This window comes from Bos indicus, chromosome 8, assembly GCF_029378745.1.
Source record: "Bos indicus isolate NIAB-ARS_2022 breed Sahiwal x Tharparkar chromosome 8, NIAB-ARS_B.indTharparkar_mat_pri_1.0, whole genome shotgun sequence".
Classification (NCBI taxonomy): Eukaryota; Metazoa; Chordata; class Mammalia; order Artiodactyla; family Bovidae; genus Bos; species Bos indicus.
In genome coordinates, this window is record NC_091767.1 from 99,081,958 (window position 1) to 99,091,563 (window position 9,606).

A 9,606-nucleotide genomic window follows, 5' to 3' on the forward strand; every position below is an offset into this window, starting at 1 on the left:
GGAGATCAGCCCTGGGATTTCTTTGGAGGGAATGATGCTGAAGCTGAAACTCCAGTACTTTGGCCACCTCATGCGAAGAATTGACTCATTGGAAAAGACTCTGATGCTGGGAGGGATTGGGGGCAGGAGGAGAAGGGGATGACAGAGGATGAGATGGCTGGATGGCATCACTGACTCGATGGACGTGAGTCTGAGTGAACTCCGGGAGTTTGTGATGGACAGGGAGGCCTGACATGCTGCGATTTATGGGGTCACAAAGAGTCGGACACGACTGAGCGACTGAACTGAACTTATTTAACTTATATGCAGAGTACATCATCAGAAACACTGGGCTGGAAGAAGCACAAGCTGGAATCAAGACTGCCGGGAGAAATAGCAATAACCTCAAATATGCAGATGACACCACTTTTATGGCAGAAAGTGAAGAAGAACTAAAGAGCCTCTTGATAAAAGTGAAAGAGGAGAGTGAAAAAGCTGGCTTAAAGCTCAACAGTCAGAAGAAAGGATCATGGCATCTGGTCCCATTACTTCATGGGAAATAGATGGGGAAACAGTGGAAATAGTGGCTGACTTTATTTTGGGGGGCTCCAAAATCACTGCAGATGTTGACTGCAGCCATGAAATTAAAAGACGCTTACTCCTTGGAAGGAAAGTTATGACCAACCTAGACAGCATTTTAAAAAGCAGAGACATTACTTTGCCAACAAAGGTCCATCTAGTCAAGGCTATGGTTTGTCCAGTAGTCATGTATGGATGTGAGAGTTGGACTATAAAGACAGCTGAGCACCAAAGAATTGATGCTTTTGAACTCTGGTATTGGAGAAGACTCTTGAGAGTCCCTTGGACTGCAAGGAGATATAACCAGTCCATCCTAAAGGAGATCAGTCCTGAATGTTCATTGGAAGGACTGATATTGAAGCTGAAACTCCAGTACTTTGGCCACCTGATGCGAAGAGCTGACTCTTTTGAAAAGACCCTGATGTTGGGAAAGATTGAGGGCAGGAGGAAAAGGGGACGACAGAAGATTAGATGGTTGGATGGCATCACCGACTTGATGGACATGAGTTTGGGTAAACTCCGGGAGTTGGTGATGGACAGGGAGGGCTGACGTACTGTGGCCCATGGGGTCACAAAGAGTCGGACACGGCTGAGTGACTGAACTGAATTGAGCTGAACTGATGGCAGTGTTTATGGCAGGGACTGCTAATGAAACAACACGTAAGACATGGACCAGTTTCAACTTATCTTGCTTTTAAAAAACAGGCTGTTGATGAATGAAACCTGGTTATTTTACAGCAACATCACTGCGCATGTGCAATATGGAAACCTGTGAGTCCAGGATGAGCCCGGAACCAAGGATCTCAGTCTACCAAACTCAAGGAGTAGAAATGTTGCCGCCAGAGCTCGTTATGAAGTGAGAAGTCCTTCAGTAAAGCAAATCCAGCTTCTAGCTGCAAAAGTAACTTATCATCTATCAACTGATTCAAGACTAACACATCAGCTTCCATTTCACCCTTCAATTTCACCCTGAACCCTGGATCTGGGAGGCAGATTTGAGCCCTGACTCCTGTGGGCTTGAGGGTCAACCTTGCAATAAAGTTCTTTCTTTTCTCAAAAGCCAGTGCCAGAGTACTGGCTTCCCTGCACTGTGGGCAGTGAACTTTCACTAGGTAACATTCATCTCCGGCACGCAATACGCTCTATTAATAATGGTGCCACTAAGCCTAGTACATACCAGGTGTTCAATAGATATTTGCTAAATAAATCTTACGTAATATCCCTGCTTAAAAACTCCCAAAGCCTTCCTATAAATTTTCAGCTTCCTCCTGACTCAAGTATTTAATTAAGAATCATTCTGTGTAGCTTGGAGCTGAGGGATTCAAAGACTGTCCTTGGGTCTATGAACCAGGTTTTTTTTTAATTATCCCTAAAAACTTTGAGTATCTGCTAAGATTAGGAAGGCTTCACCACTTCATGTCCTTATTAGCTTTTCCTCAGACTATTATTATAGTTTATTGTCTGTTCTCCTTGCCTCCTGACTCTCCCTCATTTTAATCATTCATGATCACCATCTCCTGAGCTCAGGACAAGCCACATAATTTGAAGGTTCCAGTGCAAGATGAAATTCAGGTCCTCATGGACTTCCCTGGAGGTCCAGTCGTGAAGACCTCACCTTCTAACACATGGGGTGTGGGTTTGATCCCTGGTCAGGGAGCTAAGATCTCACATACCTTGCAGCCAAAAAAACCGAAACGTAATACAGAAGCAATATTGTACCAAATCGAATAAAGGCTTCAAAAATGGTCCATACCAAAAAACAAAAAAAGAAAGAAAGAAAAATGCAGGGCCCCTTATTCAAAATGACTCAACAAGCACAGGGCCCCTCTGTGATGGGGGTCCACGGTGACAGCAGAGTCTGTGCACTTGTGAAGCCAATCTTGCCTGAGTTCAGTCTTTAAAGGCACAGTATCAGTCACGATCAGCCCTTTTTCAAAAACTTGCAGTGGCTTCACATTGTCTAGAGTTGTGATTATAGGACTTCAATAAATTCTGATCCCAGCCAGCTTTCCCCCCTTTCTTCCCTAAAATTCCTCTTTATATGCCCTGTGTGTGTGTGCTTGCGTGCGTGCTCAGTCACTCCAGTCATGTCCAACTCTTTGTGACCCCATGGACTATAGTCCTCCAGGCTCCTCTGTTCATGGGATTCTCCAGGCAAGAATACTGGAGTGGGTTGCCATGCCCTCCTCCAGGGGATCTTCCCCACCCAGGGATTGAACCTGTGTCTCCTGCATTACCGGTGGATTCTTAACCCACTGAGCCACCTGGGAAGCCTTTATTTGCCCTGTGCTTCTCCCAAGTAGAACTACTTAACTCTTGGCCAGCGGTACCCTCTCCTACCTCCATGTCGAATTTGTTGTATCGATCCCGTTACTTAGTGGGCTTTTCCTTCTGTTTCCATCATCACAAATACCGTGTGAAGTCCTCTTGGATCCTTTCATTTCAGGACTCTTTCCTCCCTCTGATTTTCCAATATCAGGTTAGCAGAGTCCTCTTTTGCCCTTCCACTCTTTAATGAGCTCCCAAGACTGGGCTCAGTGCTGTGGAAGGTACACAGATGAGCACCGTCTATTTCATTCTACTGATTATTCTATTCTTCTGATTTTACTTAGAGCTCTTTTAAGCTCTTGAGGGTGGGCTTTGCCTAAATGCACCTATGTCTGCCCATTTGTATAAAGGATGCTCAGTAAATACTTGGATTCAATAGATGAATGAATAAACCAATGGTTAAAAGTTGACTTTCAAGAAAAGTGAATATATTCATTTATCAAGCAAATAGTTATTGAGTACCTACTATGTGTTAGACTCTTCTAAGAGCAGGTAAAACAGGTATGAAAAAGGCAGCCTGGTCCCTGCTTGCATGGAGATTATACTTTATGGGTGGGAGGTAGGGAGTAAACAAAGAAACCAGAAAAATAATAGCTGTTGCTAAGTGTGCTGGATGTCATGGTGAAGAGGTTGTGAGTTTGAGGGTGTCTGGGAGACTCAAATAGCCAGGGAAGATGACACCACAAAGTTACATTTAAGCTGAGATCTGAATAAGAAAGATAATCTTGGCGGAAGGTTAAAGGCAGAGGTTCAAAGTAGAGAAAATAGGCAGTGCCTGGGCCCTAGGGTAGCATGAGCTTGGAGGAAGAGAAAAAAAAGACCAGAGAGGGCAGACAAAATGTGCATAGAGAAATATGAGACGAACGAGAGGAGGCTAGCCAGGAAAAGGAGCATTAGTTTTTATTCTAAATGTGAAGGGATGCCTTTGGGGGATGAGAAGGTTGGGTTTAAATAGAGGAGGAAAGACTTGAATTCTTTACTATGTGGATACTGACCTGTGAGGTGGCAAAGCTGGAGACAGGGTGATATGAGGTGGCTATAGTTCAGGTGAGAAGTTGTTTGTTTTTGTTTTTTTTTTTAAAGGCTATCTAGTGCTTTTTTGCAGTGTCTTTGCTGTGTCCGACACATTTTAATGCATAGCATCTTCATTATCTTTTGATCCCAAATACTCTGACATCCATTAGGTATTATTCTTTGACCCACAGGTAATTTAGAAGCATGTTTCTAAACTTCCGAACAGGAAACTTTAGCAATTTCCGCTTACGTTTTTAAATTGTGCTATGACCAGGTAATATACTTTGTATGACATTGACACTTTAAAATATGACTTGTTTTACGAACTTTGAGAGTTTCCCCCACTGTTCCATGTGTGCTTGAAGTATATACTGTTTTCAGATACCGTTCTGTGTGTCCATCAGATCAAGCTTATAACTGTTTTCATCCGAACTTTCCATAGCCATCCGATTTTTATCTGCTTGTGTATCAATTCCTAACAGAGATGTTAAAAATCTCCCACTTTGATCTGTGACTTGATTTCTCCTTGTGTCACTTTCTGCTAGACAGACTTGGAGATATGTTCCTGGTGCACAGCTTTTCCACCTTCCAGGTGATTTGAACCCCTTTTCATCACGTGGGGATATTCCTTCTCTTTGGCAGTGCCTTTTATCTTAAAATTGACTTCATCTTCTAATACAGCTAACACCAGCTTCCTTTTGGTTACCATCTGTTTCTTAACTAGAAATTAGTCAAAAGAATTTTATTAAGTTTTAAAAAATAATTTACATACCATAAAATTCACCTGGCTGGCTGTGAGCTGGGACTTAACTCGGCCTCTGTGTATCCTCCATTCACCTGGAGGTTTTTCTCTCCCACTTCCTTCTAGATTGACACTGTCCATTCCACTCCATATTTCTTCCTCCTAGTTTAGTAAGACTGTTTATATCTTCTGTGGTTATTTTAGGATTTTAAATGTGCATGCTTATCTTAAATTCTAATCTTTACTCGTCTTACAAATAAACGTAGAATAATCCAATTCCAGGCAACCTGAGGATGGCCCCGCCTTCTTCCAGTAGCCGAGACCATCAATTCCACCTTCGGTCTGGCTTCAGTCGCTGGTTTTCGTCCTTTTCAAAAGAGTTTGGGGCTGACACAGCAGTCCCAAAGGCCATTCCCTTCTGCTCCTGTGAATTCGGGAGATACAGAGCGGGTCAGTGAAGCCCGCCCCTCCTTACCTGGCGCTCACCGCCTCCTTCCGCTCCCTCGTCCCCAACCCTGCAACTTTCAGGGAGCGTTCTGGCCTCATGAGAGGAGGCTGGGGTCTAGATGTGGATCAACCCTTCCCCAGATCTGAAGGCTCTTGTGCCCACGCGGCCTGAGCCCTGGACAAGTCGCTGAGCGGAGTGTGACAGCGTCCGCTCTCCACCCAGAGCCAGGGCCTGCCTGGGGTCGAGCATCCGGGCCCTCAGGCCAGGCCGGTCTCCAGAACCAGGGTGCAGGATGCGGCCCTTCTCCAGGAGCCCCTCGGCCTTGACCGCCTTCTTGCGCAGGTTCTGCCGCCATCGGTCCTGCAGCAGCATCTTCCCCACCACCTGGGCCGCGGGCCCTGCGCTTCTCACACGTGCACCCGCGCTGCGCCCGCCGCTTCTCCTGGACCTCCGGCTGCAGGTGCTGGCCGTTGAGGATCTTCACGCCCTTGGCCTTGTACAGCAGGTTCGTCCCTGCATCTTGGCCTGAAGTTCCCGGGCCTAGGCCGCGACCCAGTCTGGCAGCTGCTCCAGCCCATCAGCCCCTTCACCTTCTGCCTCCTCTCCTTCCTGCGCTGCGCCTTGCAGGCCTGCCCCTCTTATTGACTCATCTCTACCTCAGTGAAGAGCAGCCCGGCTGGCCCGGCAGCTCAGGGGGCCCCTTGGAGACCTTGGCGGCTTTCTCCTTCATCCCCAGCTCCCTCCGCACCCTCTACTTCCGGTCCCACTCCTGCTGCCTCAGCTTCCTCCAGCATCTTTTCCCCAAAGAGGTGGGAAGCAGCTTCCTGGCGTTGCCCTGGCTGCGTGCCTCCCCTATCTTCTCATGCAGGCGCTGTCACAGGACGTCCACCGCAAATGAAGAGTCGGGCGCTGAGGCCAGGCCATCCGCAGGGCCCGCAGTGGAGCTGAAGGCCTCCGCCTCCTCTTTCACTGCCGCTGACTTCCTGCCCTGAGGCTTCTCCACAGGGACCCGCACCTGGGATTTCTAATGTGCTTTCTTCCCCTTCTGTTCTGGGGGCCCAGCAGTTTCTGAAACTTGAGTTTTGCTTTCTGAGTTGTGCGTCTGGGACTCAGGACTGGGCAGGGAGCAGATCTTCTTGTCCAGGCTCTGAAGCTAGGCTTCCTTGGCGAACCGAGTAAGCCCTGGCTGGAGGTTCGGGGTCCTTCTGGGGGAAGGAGGGCCAGGGTGCAGCATCCTGGGCCGGTACTAGCACTCTGCAACACACTCAGGGCCCCCCAAACGCCCGGTCTGAGCTACCTTCATCTATCTACCCAGCTGCACTTGCCAGAAACCCCCAATGTGAGAACTGATGGTGGCTTGAATTAGGGTGCAAGTGGCTTGATCACTTGGATGATGGTTGGTGTTGTTCTTGAGGATGGAATAGATTAGGAGAGGTGTAAGTTTGGAGGGCTGTTGCAGAGAAATTCTGTCAAGTGGAACAAGAAGGTCTGGATGGACAATAAACGATTAATCTTTCACCCAAAGAGGTTTGGCCTTTGCCCTTGGCTCCTGGGAGGTAACCTCTAAGACCTAGGAATATCTTGCCTTGATTTGTTTAACCTGGGGACCTTTGGCCAAGCCAGATAGCCTATGCTAGCAGTGTGATTTATAGGAAGGGTCCTTGGGTCATGTGGTATGAATTTGACCTCTGGAGACTAAGGTTGACCGCATGACCAGTCAGCCATGGCTATGTGACTGAGCCACAATAAAATCTGTAGACACCAAGGCTCAGGTGAGCTTGTCTGGTTGGCACTGGCTCATGCATATCGTCACACATTGGAGCTGTGAGAAATCAAGTGTGTCCATAACTCCACTGGGAGAAGACAACTAGAGGTCCCATGCTTTGGACTCTCCTGGACACTTCTGCATGTCTCTTTTCCCTTAGCTGCTTTTAATCTCTGTCCCTGTTCTGTCTTAAACCGTAACTGTGAATATAGCAACTTTCAGTGAGTTTTGTGAGTCCTTCCAGCGAATTGTCAAACCATAGAGTGATCGTGGGGACCCTCTAACTTGAGATTGGTGACAGAGGTAAAGATGGTGCGAATTTAACAAAGAGAAGCACTGGGTGACTCAAGTCTTAACTCCATTGGTCAGCTGTGTCCAGCTCCATCGCAGCCCCTGCAGATGGCCCGGCCCAAGAGCTTGGCTGTTTATTTGCCGTGGATGTTCTGCTGGCAGCATGTGCATGAGAAGATAGAGGAGGCATGCAGCCAGGGCAATGCCAAGAAGCTGAGGAGTAAAAAGAGGAGAAAGTACCTTGTTGTCTCTTGACCAGTGTCTCAGAGGATTTCTCTTTTCCTTTTTGCCAGGGTCTCATTAAGAAGAATCTACTGTCTCTGGTCAAAGAGCTGCCTACAAGTGTAACCTGGAGAGACAGCAGAGAAAGGCAATGCCTTTAGTCGGTGTGCATAATGAAATCTGTGGGAAGAAGTAACACCCTTGATATGTCAGCCACAAATATGGTTTCTGTCTAATTGAATCCATTCGTCATTACGTTAAAAAAGAAGCTGATGCAATTGAAAAGTAAGTTCAGTTAATCTGTCCTCTCACAAAAACAGTTTGTGTGTGTGTGTGTTGATGTGAGTCTCATCATAAAGATAACATAAACACTGGCTTCAGGCACATGAGGGTTCATTTCCTACGGCAGCCTCCTTGTATACTGCTGAGAGTTACAGCATGTGGAATTACTTATAACTAAAGCCTCTGACTGAAAATATGGAGGTAGCACTCGATTTATCATCCTCTGAGATTTAAAAGCTCTTTAGAACACAAGCCAATACCAATTTCTGTTTTAACAAATCAGTAAGTATCTCTTCATGGACTAAATGACTTTCCCATTTGGCACCTCTCAAACCCTTCCGCCCCCACCCCACCCCCCACCGCCTCCCTGTGGCTTAAGAGGTTGCCACATATGTGCTGGATATAGGCAGCTTGGAAGAGTGTGTCTTATTTTACAGACTCTAGCATGGTCAGCAAGATTAATTGTTCAAAATTGTGAAAAACAGACATTCTTTCCTTGATGTCTCAGCTTAGATCAGTATTGCATTGGTTATCTATTGCTGTATAACAAGTTATCCCAAACTGAATGGCTTAAAATGATGCACATTTATTAATACTCACAGTTTCTGTAGTCAAGAGCTGGGCATAGCTTAGCTGATTCCTTTGTTTCAGGGTTTCTTACAAGACTGAAATAAACTTGCTAGCTGAGGCTGTGGTCTCATTTGAGAGCTCAGTGGTGAAAGATCCATTTCTAAGCTCCTTCAGGTTATTTAGTTCTCAGAGGACTTTTTAACTAAAGGTTACAGATCCTTCCCAGCTCTTAGCTGGAGATTGCTCTAGTTCTTTGTTCTGTGGACCTCTCCAGCGTGGCCACTTTTTTCATCAAAGTATGCAAGTGGAGAAAGCAATAAGGAAAATCTAGCAAGACAGAGATTTTTAATGTAATCATGTGGGTGAATCCCATCACTTATGCTGTATTCTGTTGGCCTTCCCACTCTCAACGGGAGGGGATTACACAGGGTGTGAATACTAGGAGATGGAGAACATTAGGTGCTATCTTATCTAACCCAAGGTGCTTAGGTCCTTGGTTGAAGAAGTAACAGTAATATCCTTTTATAAAAAGTGTGCTGTATGTTTCTGAGTTTCAAAAATATTTGTGGATAGGCTCAGCAGGCAGATTATATCCTTGAAGAAAGGATGATGCTTTGGTGGCAAGTATGTCTTTAGTCCAGCTGATTTTCTCATTTTTCTCATGTTATTTTCCATCTTCTCCAAATAATCTATTTTCTTCCTCCTTTTATTATAACCAAAAAAATGTCTGGTCAAGTTAGAAGCTGGGAAGAGCTCAGAGTCCTTGAGGTTGGGGTGAATAGCCTAGAACTTAACAGGGAGGGCAGTAATGTGTTTGCTTGGGGCAGCTTTCTGACTTTTGGCTTTTCTCAGTTTACTGTTTCTCTTTTATATTTGTGAGGTCCTGAATCAAACACCACGCAGCTCCAGAGTTGTTTCCTAGCAGTGTCTTCATGACAGCATTTCTACGGAATTCCATGCTTGACCTCCAGAGTTTTAAAACCTACTGAGTTAGTTTCTACTAGTGCTTTTTGTGGTTGTTTAGTCACTAAGTCCTTTCTGACTCTTTTGAGACCCCATGACCTCATGACCTCATGAAACCCATCAGGTTCCTTTATCCATGGGATGTCCCAGGTAATAAGACTGGAGTGGGTTGTCATTTCCTTCTCCAGGGGATCTTCCCGACCCAGGGATTGAACCTGTGTTTTCTGCATTGGCAGGCAGATTCTTTACCCCTGAGCCACCAGGGAAGCCCAGTGTTCCTTACTAAAATTCACAGATGACATTCTAAGACTAATATAAAGCACCCATGTGTGCCCGCCACCCTTGCCCTCCGCCATGGACAACAATCTTAAGGATTAGGAAAGTGTTTGTTGTTGCTGCTGTTGTTTTCGTTCACCAGAAAGT

General features: G+C 46.0%; 1 pseudogene; it reads right to left on the bottom strand.

The window, feature by feature from the left end:
• Positions 1 to 5,204: 5,204 nt before the first annotated feature.
• On the bottom strand, positions 5,205 to 9,178 carry LOC139184428 (surfeit locus protein 6 pseudogene; annotated as a pseudogene).
• Positions 9,179 to 9,606: the final 428 nt, after the last annotated feature.